Below are 19,792 nucleotides of genomic sequence, written 5' to 3' on the forward strand. Positions count from 1 at the left end.
CGTTAGATACCGACCGAGTTATAGGCAAAATTTGGTGCGAAAATGAGGAAAATTTTACATTTTCTCAAACAGGGTAAGGAACTTGGTTCCTCGCATAACTTCTGGCACAGACATCTGAGGGCATGGCCGTCCACGAAGAAAATGTAGCCATTGGTGCCATCTATCGACCACAGGTTAAAGATTGGCGATCCGTTGGATACCGTCCGAGTTATAGGCAAAACTTGGTGCGAAAATGAGCCTTACTGGATTGACAAATTTATAGATTTTTTCAATTTTTTTCATTATTTATTACCTTTTTTTAATTTAAAGCATTGTTTGAGTGAAAAGGAACTAATTGCAACAATTTCGCATTAAAATAAAAAAAAAATTTTAATTTTGCTAAATTTCTCAAAAAAATGGCAAGGGGTACCCCTTATGAAATTTTCGAGTGGAAATTTTTTTTGAAATTTTTTTCTGATTTTTTACCTTTTTTTTAATTTAAAGCAATATTTGAGTGAAAAGAAACTTATTGCAACAAATTCGCAATAAAATATATCACATTTAAAAATTTTGCTGAATTGCAGAAAAATGAGGAACATTTTACATTTTCTCAAACAGGGTAAGGAACTTGGTTTCTCGAATAACTTCTGGCACAGACATCTGAGGGCATGGCCGTCCACGAAGAAAATGTAGCCATTGGTGCCATCTATCGACCACAGGTTAAAGATTGGCGATCCGTTGGATACCGACCGAGTTATAGGCAAAACTTGGTGCGAAAATGAGCCTGACAGATTTATAGATTTTTTCAATTTTTTCATTATTTTTTACCTTTTTTTAATTTAAAGCATTCTTTGAGTGAAAAGGAACTAATTGCAACAATTTCGCATTAAAATAAAACAAATTTTAAAATTTTGCTAAATTTCTCAAAAAAATGGCAAGGGGTACCCCTTATGAAATTTTAGAGTGGAAAATTTTTTTGAAATTTTTTTCTGATTTTTTATTCTTTTTTTAATTTAAAGCAATATTTGAGTGAAAACAAACTTATTGCAACAAATTCGCAATAAAATATATCACATTTAAAAATTTTGCTGAATTGCAGAAAAATGAGGAACATTTTACATTTTCTCAAACAGGGTAAGGAACTTGGTTTCTCGAATAACTTCTGGCACAGACATCTGAGGGCATGGCCGTCCACGAAGAAAATGTAGCCATTGATGCCATCTATCGACCACAGGCAAAGATTGGAGATCCGTTAGATACCGACCGAGTTATAGGCAAAACTTGGTGCGAAAAAGAGGAAAATTTTACATTTTCTCAAACAGGGTAAGGAACTTGGTTCCTCGCATAACTTCTGGCACAGACATCTGAGGGCATGGCCGTCCAAGAAGAAAATGTAGCCATTGATGCCATCTATCGACCACAGGTTAAAGATTGGCGATCCGTTGGATACCGTCCGAGTTATAGGCAAAACTTGGTGCGAAAATGAGCCTTACTGGATTGACAGATTTATAGATTTTTTCAATTTTTTTCATTATTTATTACCTTTTTTTAATTTAAAGCATTGTTTGAGTGAAAAGGAACGAATTGCAACAATTTCGCATTAAAATAAAAAAAAAATTTTAATTTTGCTAAATTTCTCAAAAAAATGGCAAGGGGTACCCCTTATGAAATTTTCGAGTGGAAATTTTTTTTGAAATTTTTTTCTGATTTTTTACCTTTTTTTTAATTTAAAGCAATATTTGAGTGAAAAGAAACTTATTGCAACAAATTCGCAATAAAATATATCACATTTAAAAATTTTGCTGAATTGCAGAAAAATGAGGAACATTTTACATTTTCTCAAACAGGGTAAGGAACTTGGTTCCTCGCATAACTTCTGGCACAGACATCTGAGGGCATGGCCGTCCAAGAAGAAAATGTAGCCATTGGTGCCATCTATCGACCACAGGTTAAAGATTGGCGATCCGTTGGATACCGACCGAGTTATAGGCAAAACTTGGTGCGAAAATGAGCCTTACTGGATTGACAGATTTATAGATTTTTTCATTTTTTTCATTATTTTTTACCTTTTTTAATTTAAAGCATTGTTTGAGTGAAAAGGAACTAATTGCAACAATTTCGCATTAAAATAAAACAAATTTTTAAATTTTGCTAAATTTCTCAAAAAAATGGCAAGGGGTACCCCTTATGAAATTTTCGAGTGGAAAATTTTTTTGAAATTTTTTTCTGATTTTTTATTCTTTTTTTAATTTAAAGCAATATTTGAGTGAAAAGAAACTTATTGCAACAAATTCGCAATAAAATATATCACATTTAAAAATTTTGCTGAATTGCAGAAAAATGAGGAACATTTTACATTTCCTCAAACAGGGTAAGGAACTTGGTTTCTCGAATAACTTCTGGCACAGACATCTGAGGGCATGGCCGTCCAAGAAGAAAATGTAGCCATTGATGCCATCTATCGACCACAGGCAAAGATTGGAGATCCGTTAGATACCGACCGAGTTATAGGCAAAACTTGGTGCGAAAATGAGGAAAATTTTTCATTTTCTCAAACAGGGTAAGGAACTTGGTTCCTCGCATAACTTCTGGCACAAACATCTGAGGGCATGGCCGTCCACGAAGAAAATGTAGCCATTGGTGCCATCTATCGACCACAGGTTAAAGATTGGCGATCCGTTGGATACCGACCGAGTTATAGGCAAAACTTGGTGCGAAAATGAGGAAAATTTTACATTTTCTCAAACAGGGTAAGGAACATGGTTTCTCGAATAACTTCTGGCACAGACATCTGAGGGCATGGCCGTCCAAGAAGAAAATGTAGCCATTGATGCCATCTATCGACCACAGGCAAAGATTGGAGATCCGTTAGATACCGACCGAGTTATAGGCAAAACTTGGTGCGAAAATGAGGAAAATTTTACATTTTTTCAAACAGGGTAAGGAACTTGGTTTCTCGAATAACTTCTGGCACAGACATCTGAGAGCATGGCCGTCCAAGAAGAAAATGTAGCCATTGATGCCATCTATCGACCACAGCAAAGATTGGAGATCCGTTAGATACCGACCGAGTTATAGGCAAAATTTGGTGCGAAAATGAGGAAAATTTTACATTTTCTCAAACAGGGTAAGGAACTTGGTTCCTCGCATAACTTCTGGCACAGACATCTGAGGGCATGGCCGTCCACGAAGAAAATGTAGCCATTGGTGCCATCTATCGACCACAGGTTAAAGATTGGCGATCCGTTGGATACCGTCCGAGTTATAGGCAAAACTTGGTGCGAAAATGAGCCTTACTGGATTGACAGATTTATAGATTTTTTCAATTTTTTTCATTATTTATTACCTTTTTTTAATTTAAAGCATTGTTTGAGTGAAAAGGAACTAATTGCAACAATTTCGCATTAAAATAAAAAAAAAATTTTAATTTTGCTAAATTTCTCAAAAAAATGGCAAGGGGTAACCCTTATGAAATTTTCGAGTGGAAATTTTTTTTGAAATTTTTTTCTGATTTTTTACCTTTTTTTTAATTTAAAGCAATATTTGAGTGAAAAGAAACTTATTGCAACAAATTCGCAATAAAATATATCACATTTAAAAATTTTGCTGAATTGCAGAAAAATGAGGAACATTTTACATTTTCTCAAACAGGGTAAGGAACTTGGTTCCTCGCATAACTTCTGGCACAGACATCTGAGGGCATGGCCGTCCACGAAGAAAATGTAGCCATTGGTGCCATCTATCGACCACAGGTTAAAGATTGGCGATCCGTTGGATACCGACCGAGTTATAGGCAAAACTTGGTGCGAAAATGAGCCTTACTGGATTGACAGATTTATAGATTTTTTCAATTTTTTCATTATTTTTTACCTTTTTTTAATTTAAAGCATTCTTTGAGTGAAAAGGAACTAATTGCAACAATTTCGCATTAAATTAAAACAAATTTTAAAATTTTGCTAAATTTCTCAAAAAAATGGCAAGGGGTACCCCTTATGAAATTTTCGAGTGGAAAATTTTTTTGAAATTTTTTTCTGATTTTTTATTCTTTTTTTAATTTAAAGCAATATTTGAGTGAAAAGAAACTTATTGCAACAAATTCGCAATAAAATATATCACATTTAAAAATTTTGCTGAATTGCAGAAAAATGAGGAACATTTTACATTTTCTCAAACAGGGTAAGGAACTTGGTTTCTCGAATAACTTCTGGCACAGACATCTGAGGGCATGGCCGTCCACGAAGAAAATGTAGCCATTGATGCCATCTATCGACCACAGGCAAAGATTGGAGATCCGTTAGATACCGACCGAGTTATAGGCAAAACTTGGTGCGAAAAAGAGGAAAATTTTACATTTTCTCAAACAGGGTAAGGAACTTGGTTCCTCGCATAACTTCTGGCACAGACATCTGAGGGCATGGCCGTCCAAGAAGAAAATGTAGCCATTGATGCCATCTATCGACCACAGGTTAAAGATTGGCGATCCGTTGGATACCGTCCGAGTTATAGGCAAAACTTGGTGCGAAAATGAGCCTTACTGGATTGACAGATTTATAGATTTTTTCAATTTTTTTCATTATTTATTACCTTTTTTTAATTTAAAGCATTGTTTGAGTGAAAAGGAACGAATTGCAACAATTTCGCATTAAAATAAAAAAAAAATTTTAATTTTGCTAAATTTCTCAAAAAAATGGCAAGGGGTACCCCTTATGAAATTTTCGAGTGGAAATTTTTTTTGAAATTTTTTTCTGATTTTTTACCTTTTTTTTAATTTAAAGCAATATTTGAGTGAAAAGAAACTTATTGCAACAAATTCGCAATAAAATATATCACATTTAAAAATTTTGCTGAATTGCAGAAAAATGAGGAACATTTTACATTTTCTCAAACAGGGTAAGGAACTTGGTTCCTCGCATAACTTCTGGCACAGACATCTGAGGGCATGGCCGTCCAAGAAGAAAATGTAGCCATTGGTGCCATCTATCGACCACAGGTTAAAGATTGGCGATCCGTTGGATACCGACCGAGTTATAGGCAAAACTTGGTGCGAAAATGAGCCTTACTGGATTGACAGATGTATAGATTTTTTCATTTTTTTCATTATTTTTTACCTTTTTTTAATTTAAAGCATTGTTTGAGTGAAAAGGAACTAATTGCAACAATTTCGCATTAAAATAAAACAAATTTTTAAATTTTGCTAAATTTCTCAAAAAAATGGCAAGGGGTACCCCTTATGAAATTTTCGAGTGGAAAATTTTTTTGATATTTTTTTCTGATTTTTTATTCTTTTTTTAATTTAAAGCAATATTTGAGTGAAAAGAAACTTATTGCAACAAATTCGCAATAAAATATATCACATTTAAAAATTTTGCTGAATTGCAGAAAAATGAGGAACATTTTACATTTCCTCAAACAGGGTAAGGAACTTGGTTTCTCGAATAACTTCTGGCACAGACATCTGAGGGCATGGCCGTCCAAGAAGAAAATGTAGCCATTGATGCCATCTATCGACCACAGGCAAAGATTGGAGATCCGTTAGATACCGACCGAGTTATAGGCAAAACTTGGTGCGAAAATGAGGAAAAATTTTCATTTTCTCAAACAGGGTAAGGAACTTGGTTCCTCGCATAACTTCTGGCACAGACATCTGAGGGCATGGCCGTCCACGAAGAAAATGTAGCCATTGGTGCCATCTATCGACCACAGGTTAAAGATTGGCGATCCGTTGGATACCGACCGAGTTATAGGCAAAACTTGGTGCGAAAATGAGCCTTACTGGATTGACAGATTTATAGATTTTTTCATTTTTTTCATTATTTTTTACCTTTTTTTAATTTAAAGCATTGTTTGAGTGAAAAGGAACTAATTGCAACAATTTCGCATTAAAATAAAACAAATTTTTAAATTTTGCTAAATTTCTCAAAAAAATGGCAAGGGGTACCCCTTATGAAATTTTCGAGTGGAAAATTTTTTTGAAATTTTTTTCTGATTTTTTATTCTTTTTTTAATTTAAAGCAATATTTGAGTGAAAACAAACTTATTGCAACAAATTCGCAATAAAATATATCACATTTAAAAATTTTGCTGAATTGCAGAAAAATGAGGAACATCTTACATTTTCTCAAACAGGGTAAGGAACTTGGTTTCTCGAATAACTTCTGGCACAGACACCTGAGGGCATGGCCGTCCACGAAGAAAATGTAGCCATTGATGCCATCTATCGACCACAGGCAAAGATTGGAGTTCCGTTAGATACCGACCGAGTTATAGGCAAAACTTGGTGCGAAAAAGAGGAAAATTTTACATTTTCTCAAACAGGGTAAGGAACTTGGTTTCTCGAATAACTTCTGGCACAGACATCTGAGGGCATGGCCGTCCAAGAAGAAAATGTAGCCATTGATGCCATCTATCGACCACAGGCAAAGATTGGAGATCCGTTAGATACCGACCGAGTTATAGGCAAAACTTGGTGCGAAAATGAGGAAAATTTTACATTTTCTCAAACAGGGTAAAGAACATGGTTTCTCGAATAACTTCTGGCACAGACATCTGAGGGCATGGCCGTCCAAGAAGAAAATGTAGCCATTGATGCCATCTATCGACCACAGGCAAAGATTGGAGATCCGTTGGATACCGACCGAGTTATAGGCAAAACTTGGTGCGAAAATGAGGAACATTTTACATTTTCTCAAACAGGGTAAGGAACTTGGTTTCTCGAATAACTTCTGGCAGAGACATCTGAGGGCATGGCCGTCCAAGAAGAAAATGTAGCCATTGATGCCATCTATCGACCACAGGCAAAGATTGGAGATCCGTTAAATACCGACAGAGTTATAGGCAAAACTTGGTGCGAAAATGAGGAACATTTTACATTTTCTCAAACAGGGTAAGGAACTTGGTTTCTCGAATAACTTCTGGCACAGACATCTGAGGGCATGGCCGTCCAAGAAGAAAATGTAGCCATTGATGCCATCTATCGACCACAGGCAAAGATTGGAGATCCGTTAGATACCGACCGAGTTATAGGCAAAATTTGGTGCGAAAATGAGGAACATGTTACATTTTCTCAAACAGGGTAAGGAACTTGGTTCCTCGCATAGCTTCTGGCACAGACATCTGAGGGCATGGCCGTCCACGAAGAAAATGTAGCCATTGGTGCCATCTATCGACCACAGGTTAAAGATTGGCAATCCGTTGGATACCGACCGAGTTATAGGCAAAACTTGGTGCGAAAATGAGCCTTAGTGGATTGACAGATTTATAGATTTTTTCAATTTTTTTCATTATTTTTTACCTTTTTTAATTTAAAGCATTGTTTGAGTGAAAAGGAACTAATTGCAACAATTTCGCATTAAAATAAAACAAATTTTTAAATTTTGCTAAATTTCTCAAAAAAATGGCAAGGGGTACCCCTTATGAAATTTTAGAGTGGAAATTTTTTTTGAAATTTTTTTCTGATTTTTTATTCTTTTTTTAATTTAAAGCAATATTTGAGTGAAAAGAAACTTATTGCAACGAATTCGCAATAAAATATATCACATTTAAAATTTTGCTGAATTGCAGAAAAATGAGGAACATTTTACATTTTCTCAAACAGGGTAAGGAACTTGGTTCCTCGCATAACTTCTGGCACAGACATCTGAGGGCATGGCCGTCCAAGAAGAAAATGTAGCCATTGATGCCATCTATCGACCACAGGCAAAGATTGGAGATCCGTTAGATACTGACCGAGTTATAGGCAAAATTTGGTGCGAAAATGAGGAAAATTTTACATTTTCTCAAACAGGGTAAGGAACTTGGTTCCTCGCATAACTTCTGGCACAGACATCTGAGGGCATGGCCGTCCAAGAAGAAAATGTAGCCATTGGTGCCATCTATCGACCACAGGTTAAAGATTGGCGATCCGTTGGATACCGACCGAGTTATAGGCAAAACTTGGTGCGAAAATGAGCCTTACTGGATTGACAGATTTATAGATATTTTCAATTTTTTTCATTATTTTTTACCTTTTTTTAATTTAAAGCATTGTTTGAGGGAAAAGGAACTAATTGCAACAATTTCGCATTAAAATAAAACAAATTTTTAAATTTTGCTAAATTTCTCAAAAAAATGGCAAGGGGTACCCCTTATGAAATTTTCGAGTGGAAATTTTTTTTGAAATTTTTTTCTGATTTTTTATTCTTTTTTTAATTTAAAGCAATATTTGAGTGAAAAGAAACTTATTACAACAAATTCGCAATAAAATATATCACATTTAAAAATTTTGCTGAATTGCAGAAAAATGAGGAACATTTTACATTTTCTCAAACAGGGTAAGGAACTTGGTTCCTCGAATAACTTCTGGTACAGACATCTGAGGGCATGGCCGTCCAAGAAGAAAATGTAGCCATTGATGCCATCTATCGACCCCAGGCAAAGATTGGAGATCCGTTAGATACCGGCCGAGTTATAGGCAAAATTTGGTGCGAAAATGAAGAAAATTTTACATTTTCTCAAACAGGGTAAGGAACTTGGTTCCTCGCATAACTTCTGGCACAGACATCTGAGGGCATGGCCGTCCAAGAAGAAAATGTAGCCATTGGTGCCATCTATCGACCACAGGTTAAAGATTGGCGATCCGTTGGATACCGACCGAGTTATAGGCAAAACTTGGTTCGAAAATGAGCCTTACTGGATTGACAGATTTATAGATTTTTTCATTTTTTTCATTATTTTTTACCTTTTTTAATTTAAAGCATTGCATGAGTGAAAAGGAACTAATTGCAACAATTTCGCATTAAAATAAAACAAATTTTTAAATTTTGCTAAATTTCTCAAAAAAATGGCAAGGGGTACCCCTTATGAAATTTTCGAGTGGAAAATTTTTTTGAAATTTTTTTCTGATTTTTTATTCTTTTTTTAATTTAATGCAATATTTGAGTGAAAAGAAACTTATTGCAACAAATTCGCAATAAAATATATCACATTCAAAACTTTTGCTGAATTGCAGAAAAATGAGGAACATTTTACATTTTCTCAAACAGGGTAAGGAACTTGGTTTCTCGAATAACTTCTGGCACAGACATCTGAGGGCATGGCCGTCCAAGAAGAAAATGTAGCCATTGATGCCATCTATCGACCACAGGCAAAGATTGGAGATCCGTTAGATACCGACCGAGTTATAGGCAAAACTTGGTGCGAAAAAGAGGAACATTTTTAATTTCTCAAACAGGGTAAGGAACTTGGTTCCTCGAATAACTTCTGGCACAGACATCTGAGGGCATGGCCGTCCAAGAAGAAAATGTAGCCATTGATGCCATCTATCGACCACAGGCAAAGATTGGAGATCCGTTAGATACCGACCGAGTTATAGGCAAAATTTGGTGCAAAAATGAGGAACATTTTACATTTTCTCAAACAGGGTAAGGAACTTGGTTTCTCGAATAACTTCTGGCACAGACATCTGAGGGCATGGGCGTCCAAGAAGAAAATGTAGCCATGGATGCCATCTATCGACCACAGGCAAAGATTGGAGATCCGTTAGATACCGACCGAGTTATAGGCAAAACTTGGTGCGAAAATGAGGAACATTTTACATTTTCTCAAACAGGGTAAGGAACTTGGTTTCTCGCATAACTTCTGGCACAGACATCTGAGGGCATGGCCGACCAAGAAGAAAATGTAGCCATTGATGCATTCTATCGACCACAGGCAAAGATTGGAGATCCGTTAGATACCAACCGAGTTGTAGGCAAAATTTGGTGAGAAAATGAGGAACATTTTACATTTTCTCAAACAGGGTAAGGAACTTGGTTCCTCGCATAACTTCTGGCACAGACATCTGAGGGCATGGCCGTCCACGAAGAAAATGTAGCCATTGGTGCCATCTATCGACCATAGGTTGAAGATTGGCGATCCGTTGGATACCGTCCGAGTTATAGGCAAAACTTGGTGCGAAAATGAGCCTTACTGGATTGACAGATTTATAGATTTTTTCAGTTTTTTTCATTATTTTTTACCTTTTTTTAATTTAAAGCATTGTTTGAGTGAAAAGGAAATAATTGCAACAATTTCGCATTAAAATAAAACAAATTTTTAAATTTTGCTAAATTTCTCAAAAAAATGGCAAGGGGTACCCCTTATGAAATTTTCGAGTGGAAAATTTTTTTGAAATTTTTTTCTGATTTTTTACCTTTTTTTTAATTTAAAGCAATATTTGAGTGAAAAGAAACTTATTGCAACAAATTCGCAATAAAATATATCACATTCAAAAATTTTGCTGAATTGCAGAAAAATGAGGAACATTTTACATTTTCTCAAACAGGGTAAGGAACTTGGTTCCTCGCATAACTTCTGGCACAGACATCTGAGGGCATGGCCGTCCAAGAAGAAAATGTAGCCATTGGTGCCATCTATCGACCACAGGTTGAAGATTGGCGATCCGTTGGATACCGACCGAGTTATAGGCAAAACTTGGTGCGAAAAAGAGGAACATTTTACATTTTCTCAAACAGGGTAAGGAACTTGGTTCCTCGAATAACTTCTGGCACAGACATCTGAGGGCATGGCCGTCCAAGAAGAAAATGTAGCCATTGATGCCATCTATCGACCACAGGCAAAGATTGGAGATCCGTTAGATACCGACCGAGTTATAGGCAAAACTTGGTGTGAAAATGAGGAAAATTTTACATTTCCTCAAACAGGGTAAGGAACTTGGTTCCTCGCATAACTTCTGGCACAGACATCTGAGGGCATGGCCGTCCAAGAAGAAAATGTAGCCATGGATGCCATCTATCGACCACAGGCAAAGATTGGAGATCCGTTAGATACCGACCGAGTTATAGGCAAAACTTGGTGCGAAAATGTGGAACATTTTACATTTTCTCAAACAGGGTAAGGAACTTGGTTTCTCGAATAACTTCTGGCACAGACATCTGAGGGCATGGCCGTCCAAGAAGAAAATGTAGCCATTGATGCCATCTATCGACCACAGGCAAAGATTGGAGATCCGTTAGATACCGACCGAGTTATAGGCAAAACTTGGTGTGAAAATGAGGAAAATTTTACATTTCCTCAAACAGGGTAAGGAACTTGGTTCCTCGCATAACTTCTGGCACAGACATCTGAGGGCATGGCCGTCCAAGAAGAAAATGTAGCCATTGGTGCCATCTATCGACCACAGGTTAAAGATTGGCGATCCGTTGGATACCGACCGAGTTATAGGCAAAGCTTGGTGCGAAAATGAGCCTTACTGGATTGACAGATTTATAGATTTTTTCAATTTTTTTCATTATTTTTTACCTTTTTTTAATTTAAAGCATTGTTTGAGTGAAAAGGAACTAGTTGCAACAATTTCGCATTAAAATAAAACAAATTTTTAAATTTTGCTAAATTTCTCAAAAAAATGGCAAGGGGTACCCCTTATGAAATTTTCGAGTGGAAAATTTTTTTGAAATTTTTTTCTGATTTTTTATTCTTTTTTTAATTTAAAGCAATATTTGAGTGAAAAGAAACTTATTGCAACAAATTCGTAATAAAATATATCACATTTAAAAATTTTGCTGAATTACAGAAAAATGAGGAACATTTTACATTTTCTCAAACAGGGTAAGGAACTTGGTTTCTCGAATAACTTCTGACACAGACATCTGAGGGCATGGCCGTCCACGAAGAAAATGTAGCCATTGATGCCATCTATCGACCACAGGCAAAGATTGGAGATCCGTTAGATACCGACCGAGTTATAGGCAAAACTTGGTGTGAAAATGAGGAAAATTTTACATTTCCTCAAACAGGGTAAGGAACTTGGTTCCTCGCATAACTTCTGGCACAAACATCTGAGGGCATGGCCGTCCAAGAAGAAAATGTAGCCATTGATGCCATCTATCGACCACAGGTTAAAGATTGGCGATCCGTTGGATACCGACCGAGTTATAGGCAAAGCTTGGTGCGAAAATGAGCCTTACTGGATTGACAGATTTATAGATTTTTTCGATTTTTTTAATTATTTTTTACCTTTTTTTAATTTAAAGCATTGTTTGAGGGAAAAGGAACTAATTGCAACAATTTCGCATTAAAATAAAACAAATTTTTAAATTTTGCTAAATTTCTCAAAAAAATGGCAAGGGGTACCCCTTATGAAATTTTCGAGTGGAAAATTTTTTTGAAATTTTTTTCTGATTTTTTATTCTTTTTTTAATTTAAAGCAATATTTGAGTGAAAAGAAACTTATTGCAACAAATTCGCAATAAAATATATCACATTTAAAAATTTTGCTGAATTACAGAAAATTGAGGAACATTTTACATTTTCTCAAACAGGGTAAGGAACTTGGTTTCTCGAATAACTTCTGGCACAGACATCTGAGGGCATGGCCGTCCAAGAAGAAAATGTAGCCATTGATGCCATCTATCGACCCAGGCAAAGATTGGAGATCCGTTAGATACCGACCGAGTTATAGGCAAAATTTGGTGCGAAAATGAGGAAAATTTTACATTTTCTCAAACAGGGTAAGGAACTTGGTTCCTCGCATAACTTCTGGCACAGACATCTGAGGGCATGGCCGTCCAAGAAGAAAATGTAGCCATTGATGCCATCTATCGACCACAGGCAAAGATTGGAGATCCGTTAGATACCGACCGAATTATAGGCAAAACTTGGTGCGAAAATGAGGAACATTTTACATTTTCTCAAACAGGGTAAGGAACTTGGTTTCTCGCATAACTTCTGGAACAGACATCTGAGGGCATGGCCGTCCACGAAGAAAATGTAGCTATTGATGCCATCTACCGACCGCAGGCAAAGATTGGAGATCCGTTAGATACCGGCCGAGTTATAGGCAAAATTTGGTGCGAAAATGAGGAAAATTTTACATTTTCTCAAAAAGGGTAAGGAACTTGGTTCCTCGCATAACTTCTGGCACACTCATCTGAGGGCATGGCCGTCCACGAAGAAAATGTAGCCATTGGTGCCATCTATCGACCACAGGTTAAAGATTGGCGATCCGTTGGATACCGACCGAGTTATAGGCAAAACTTGGTGCGAAAATGAGCCTTACTGGATTGACAGATTTATAGATTTTTTCATTATTTTTTACTTTTTTTTAATTTAAAGCATTGTTTGAGTGAAAAGGAACTAATTGCAACAATTTCGCATTAAAATAAAACAAATTTTAAAATTTTGCTAAATTTCTCAAAAAAATGGCAAGGGGTACCCCTTATGAAATTTTCGAGTGGAAAATTGTTTTGAATTTTTTTTCTGATTTTTTATTCTTTTTTTAATTTAAAGCAATATTTGAGTGAAAAGAAACTTATTGCAACAAATTCGTAATAAAATATATCACATTTGAAAATTTTGCTGAATTGCAGAAAAATGAGGAACATTTTACATTTTCTCAAACAGGGTAAGGAACTTGGTTTCTCGAATAACTTCTGGCACAGACATCTGAGGGCATGGCCGTCCAAGAAGAAAATGTAGCCATTGATGCCATCTATCGACCACAGGCAAAGATTGGAGATCCGTTAGATACCGACCGAGTTATAGGCAAAATTTGGTGCGAAAATGAGGAAAATTTTACATTTTCTCAAACAGGGTAAGGAACTTGGTTCCTCGCATAACTTCTGGCACAGACATCTGAGGGCATGGCCGTCCAAGAAGAAAATGTAGCCATTGGTGCCATCTATCGACCACAGGTTAAAGATTGGCGATCCGTTGGATACCGACCGAGTTATAGGCAAAACTTGGTGCGAAAATGAGCCTTAGTGGATTGACAGATTTATAGATTTTTTCAATTTTTTTCATTATTTTTTACCTTTTTTAATTTAAAGCATTGTTTGAGTGAAAAGGAACTAATTGCAACAATTTCGCATTAAAATAAAACAAATTTTTAAATTTTGCTAAATTTCTCAAAAAAATGGCAAGAGGTACCCCTTATGAAATTTTCGAGTGGAAATTTTTTTTTTGAAATTTTTTTCTGATTTTTTGCTCTTTTTTAATTTAAAGCAATATTTGAGTGAAAAGAAACTTATTGCAACAAATTCGCAATAAAATATATCACATTTAAAATTTTTGCTGAATTGCAGAAAAATGAGGAAAATTTTACATTTTCTCAAACAGGGTAAGGAACTTGGTTCCTCGAATAACTTCTGGCACAGACATCTGAGGGCATGGCCGTCCAAGAAGAAAATGTAGCCATTGATGTCATCTATCGACCACAGGCAAAGATTGGAGATCCGTTAGATACCGACCGAGTTATAGGCAAAATTTGGTGCGAAAATGAGGAAAATTTTACATTTTCTCAAACAGGGTAAGGAACTTGGTTCCTCGCATAACTTCTGGCACAGACATCTGAGGGCATGGCCGTCCACAAAGAAAATGTAGCCATTGGTGCCATCTATCGACCACAGGTTAAAGATTAGCGATCCGTTGGATACCGACCGAGTTATAGGCAAAACTTGGTGCGAAAATGAGCCTTACTGGATTGACAGATTTATAGATTTTTTCAATTTTTTTCATTATTTTTTACTTTTTTTTTAATTTAAAGCATTGTTTGAGTGAAAAGGAACTAATTGCAACAATTTCGCATTAAAATAAAACAAATTTTTAAATTTTGCTAAATTTCTCAAAAAAATGGCAAGGGGTACTCCTTATGAAATTTTCGAGTGGAAAATTTTTTTGAAATTTTTTTCTGATTTTTTATTCTTTTTTTAATTTAAAGCAATATTTGAGTGAAAAGAAACTTATTGCAACAAATTCGCAATAAAATATATCACATTTAAAATTTTTGCTGAATTGCAGAAAATTGAGGAACATTTTACATTTTCTCAAACAGGGTAAGGAACTTGGTTTCTCGAATAACTTCTGGCACAGACATCTGAGGGCATGGCCGTCCAAGAAGAAAATGTAGCCATTGATGCCATCTATCGACCACAGGCAAAGATTGGAGATCCGTTAGATACCGACCGAGTTATAGGCAAAATTTGGTGCGAAAATGAGGAAAATTTTACATTTTCTCAAACAGGGTAAGGAACTTGGTTCCTCGCATAACTTCTGGCACAGACATCTGAGGGCATGGCCGTCCACGAAGAAAATGTAGCCATTGATGCCATCTATCGACCACAGGTTAAAGATTGGCAATCCGTTGGATTCCGACCGAGTTATAGGCAAAACTTGGTGCGAAAATGAGCTTTAGTGGATTGACAAATTTATAGATTTTTTCAATTTTTTTCATTATTTTTTACCTTTTTTTAATTTAAAGCATTGTTTGAGTGAAAAGGAACTAATTGCAACAATTTCGCATTAAAATAAAACAATTTTTTAAATTTTGCTAAATTTCTCAAAAAAATGGCAAGGGGTACCCCTTATGAAATTTTAGAGTGGAAAATTTTTTTGAAATTTTTTCTGATTTTTTATTCTTTTTTTAATTTAAAGCAATATTTGAGTGAAAAGAAACTTATTGCAACAGATTCGCAATAAAATATATCACATTTAAAAATTTTGCTGAATTGCAGAAAAATGAGGAAAATTTTACATTTTCTCAAACAGGGTAAGGAACTTGGTTCCTCGAATAACTTCTGGCACAGACATCTGAGGGCATGGCCGTCCAAGAAGAAAATGTAGCCATTGATGCCATCTATCGACCACAGGTTAAAGATTGGCGATCCGTTGGATACCGACCGAGTTATAGGCAAAGCTTGGTGCGAAAATGAGCCTTACTGGATTGACAGATTTATAGATTTTTTCAATTTTTTTCATTATTTTTTACCTTTTTTTAATTTAAAGCATTGTTTGAGTGAAAAGGAACTAATTGCAACAATTTCGCATTAAAATAAAACAAATTTTTAAATTTTGCTAAATTTCTCAAAAAAATGGCAAGTGGTACCCCTTATGAAATTTTCGAGTGGAAAATTTTTTTGAAATTTTTTTCTGATTTTTTATTCTTTTTTTAATTTAAAGCAATATTTGAGTGAAAAGAAACTTATTGCAACAAATTCGCAATAAAATATATCACATTTAAAATTTTTGCTGAATTGCAGAAAATTGTGGAACATTTTACATTTTCTCAAACAGGGTAAGGAACTTGGTTTCTCGAATAACTTCTGGCACAGACATCTGAGGGCATGGCCGTCCAAGAAGAAAATGTAGCCATTGATGCCATCTATCGACCACAGGCAAAGATTGGAGATCCGTTGGATACCGGCCGAGTTATAGGCAAAATTTGGTGCGAAAATGAGGAAAATTTTACATTTTCTCAAACAGGGTAAGGAACTTGGTTCCTCGCATAACTTCTGGCACAGACATCTGTGGGCATGGCCGTCCACGAAGAACATGTAGCCATTGGTGCCATCTATCGACCACAGGTTAAAGATTGGCGATCCGTTGGATACCGACCGAGTTATAGGCAAAACTTGGTGCGAAAATGAGCTTTAGTGGATTGACAGATTTATAGATTTTTTCAATTTTTTTCATTATTTTTTACCTTTTTTTAATTTAAAGCATTGTTTGAGTGAAAAGGAACTAATTGCAACAATTTCGCATTAAAATAAAACAAATTTTTAAATTTTGCTAAATTTCTCAAAAAAATGGCAAGGGGTACCCCTTATGAAATTTTCGAGTGGAAAATTTTTTTGAAATTTTTTCTGATTTTTTATTCTTTTTTTAATTTAAAGCAATATTTGAGTGAAAAGAAACTTATTGCAACAGATTCGCAATAAAATATGTCACATTTAAAAATTTTGCTGAATTGCAGAAAAATGAGGAAAATTTTACATTTTCTCAAACAGGGTAAGGAACTTGGTTCCTCGAATAACTTCTGGCACAGACATCTGAGGGCATGGCCGTCCAAGAAGAAAATGTAGCCATTGATGCCATCTATCGACCACAGGCAAAGATTGGAGATCCGTTAGATACCGGCCGAGTTATAGGCAAAACTTGGTGCGAAAATGAGGAAAATTTTACATTTTCTCAAACAGGGTAAGGAACTTGGTTTCTCGAATAACTTCTGGCACAGACATCTGAGGGCATGGCCGTCCACGAAGAAAATGTAGCCATTGATGCCATCTATCGACCACAGGCAAAGATTGGAGATCCGTTGGATACCGACCGAGTTATAGGCAAAACTTGGTGCGAAAATGGGCCTTAGTGGATTGATAAATTTATAATTTTTTTCAATTTTTTTCATTATTTTTTACCTTTTTTAATTTAAAGCATTGTTTGATTGAAAAGGAACTAGTTGCAACAATTTCGCATTAAAATAAAACAATTTTTTAAATTTTGCTAAATTTCTCAAAAAAATGGCAAGGGGTACCCCTTATGAAATTTTCGAGTGGAAAATTTTTTGAAAATTTTTTTCTGATTTTTTATTCTTTTTTTAATTTAAAGCAATATTTGAGTGAAAAGAAACTTATTGCAACAAATTCGTAATAAAATATATCACATTTAAAAATTTTGCTGAATTGCAGAAAAATGAGGAACATGTTACATTTTCTCAAACAGGGTAAGGAACTTGGTTTCTCGAATAACTTCTGGCACAGACATCTGAGGGCATGGCCGTCCACGAAGAAAATGTAGCCATTGATGCCATCTATCGACCACAGGCAAATATTTGGAGATCCGTTGGATACCGACCGAGTCATAGGCAAAACTTGGTGCGAAAATGAGGAAAATTTTACATTTCCTCAAACAGGGTAAGGAACTTGGTTCCTCGCATAACTTCTGGCACAGACATCTGAGGGCATGGCCGTCCAAGAAGAAAATGTAGCCATTGATGCCATCTATCGACCACAGGTTAAAGATTGGCGATCCGTTGGATACCGACCGAGTTATAGGCAAAACTTGGTGCGAAAATGAGCCTTACTGGATTGACAGATTTATAGATTTTTTCAATTTTTTTCATTATTTTTTACCTTTTTTTAATTTAAAGCATTGTTTGAGGGAAAAGGAACTTATTGCAACAATTTCGCATTAAAATAAAACAAATTTTTAAATTTTGCTAAATTTCTCAAAAAAATGGCAAGGGGTACCCCTTATGAAATTTTCGAGTGGAAAATTTTTTTGGAATTTTTTTCTGATTTTTTATTCTTTTTTTAATTTAAAGCAATATTTGAGTGAAAAGAAACTTATTGCAAAAAATTCGCAATAAAATATATCACATTTAAAATTTTTGCTGAATTGCAGAAAATTGAGGAACATTTTACATTTTCTCAAACAGGGTAAGGAACTTGGTTTCTCGAATAACTTCTGGCACAGACATCTGAGGGCATGGCCGTCCAAGAAGAAAATGTAGCCATTGATGCCATCTATCGACCACAGGCAAAGATTGGAGATCCGTTAGATACCGACCGAGTTATAGGCAAAACTTGGTGCGAAAATGAGGAAAATTTTACATTTTCTCAAACAGGGTAAGGAACTTGGTTCCTCGCATAACTTCTGGCACAGACATCTGAGGGCATGACTGTCCACGAAGAAAATGTAGCCATTGATGCCATCTATCGACCACAGGTTAAAGATTGGCGATCCGTTGGATACCGACCGAGTTATAGGCAAAACTTGGTGCGAAAATGAGCTTTAGTGGATTGACAAATTTATAGATTTTTTCAATTTTTTTCATTATTTTTTACCTTTTTTTAATTTAAAGCATTGTTTGAGTGAAAAGGAACTAATTGCAACAATTTCGCATTAAATAAAACAAATTTTTAAATTTTGCTAAATTTCTCAAAAAAATGGCAAGGGGTACCCCTTATAAAATTTTCGAGTGGAAATTTTGTTTGAAATTTTATTCTGATTTTTTATTCTTTTTTTTAATTTAAAGCAATATTTGAGTGAAAAGAAACTTATTGCAACAGATTCGCAATAAAATATATCACATTTAAAAATTTTGCTGAATTGCAGAAAAATAAGGAACATTTTGCATTTTCTCAAACAGGGTAAGGAGCTTGGTTCCTCGCATAACTTCTGGCACAGACATCTGAGGGCATGGCCGTCCACGAAGAAAATGTAGCCATTGATGCCATCTATCGACCACAGGCAAAGATTGGAGATCCGTTAGATACCGACCGAGTTATAGGCAAAATTTGGTGCGAAAATGAGGAAAATTTTACATTTTCTCAAACAGGGTAAGGAACTTGGTTCCTCGAATAACTTCTGGCACAGACATCTGAGGGCATGGCCGTCCACGAAGAAAATGTAGCCATTGGTGCCATCTATCGACCACAGGTTAAAGATTGGCGATCCGTTGGATACCGACCGAGTTATAGGCAAAACTTGGTGCGAAAATGAGGAAAATTTTACATTTTCTCAAACAGGGTAAGGAACTTGGTTTCTCGAATAACTTCTGGCACAGACATCTGAGGGCATGGCCGTCCAAGAAGAAAATGTAGCAATTAATGCCATCTATCGACCACAGGTTAAAGATTGGCGATCCGTTGGATACCGACAGATTTATAGGCAAAACTTGGTGCAAAAATGAGCCTAGGAGATAGGCAGGTTTATAGATTTTTTTGTTATGTTATTACAATTTTTCAATCTTTTTCAATTTAAAGCATTATTTGAGTGAAAAGAAACTAATTGCAACAATTTCGCATCAAAATAAAACAAATTTTAAAATTTTGCTAAATTTCTCAAAAAAAATGGCAAGGGGTAAGCCTTATGAAATTTTCGAGAGGAAATTTTTTTTAATTTTTTTTTTATTATTTATAGAAATAGAAACACAGAATTAGAAACATTCGATACATTAGCCCTTATGTAATAGCCATGTACACCTTCCCAACTCAGAGTATAAAATAAACCAAAACTGTTAGAACGCGGCCAGTTCCCAGTGATCTATCGTGAGTTGACAGTT

At 35.5% G+C, this 19,792-nt stretch overlaps 2 long non-coding RNA genes across 3 annotated transcripts; one reads left to right on the top strand and one right to left on the bottom strand.

Moving 5' to 3' along the window:
* The first annotated feature begins 853 nt into the window (after nt 1-853).
* LOC125770369 (uncharacterized) lies at nt 854-13,745 on the top strand. 2 transcript variants are annotated; one of them, XR_007419192.1, is made up of 3 exons: nt 854-1,402; nt 6,774-7,151; nt 13,647-13,745. It is a non-coding gene; the product is annotated as an uncharacterized LOC125770369 (long non-coding RNA). The 2 variants fall into 2 exon arrangements; XR_007419191.1 differs by lacking the exon at nt 854-1,402 and adding an exon at nt 3,883-4,444.
* Nucleotides 3,731-15,282, bottom strand: LOC125770370 (uncharacterized). Its single transcript, XR_007419193.1, has 3 exons — nt 15,195-15,282; nt 13,052-13,765; nt 3,731-3,849 (listed from the first exon to the last, which is right to left on the bottom strand). It is a non-coding gene; the product is annotated as an uncharacterized LOC125770370 (long non-coding RNA).
* Between the last annotated feature and the right edge of the window lie 4,510 nt (nt 15,283-19,792).

Source organism: Anopheles funestus, chromosome 3RL (genome assembly GCF_943734845.2).
Source record: "Anopheles funestus chromosome 3RL, idAnoFuneDA-416_04, whole genome shotgun sequence".
Classification (NCBI taxonomy): Eukaryota; Metazoa; Arthropoda; class Insecta; order Diptera; family Culicidae; genus Anopheles; species Anopheles funestus.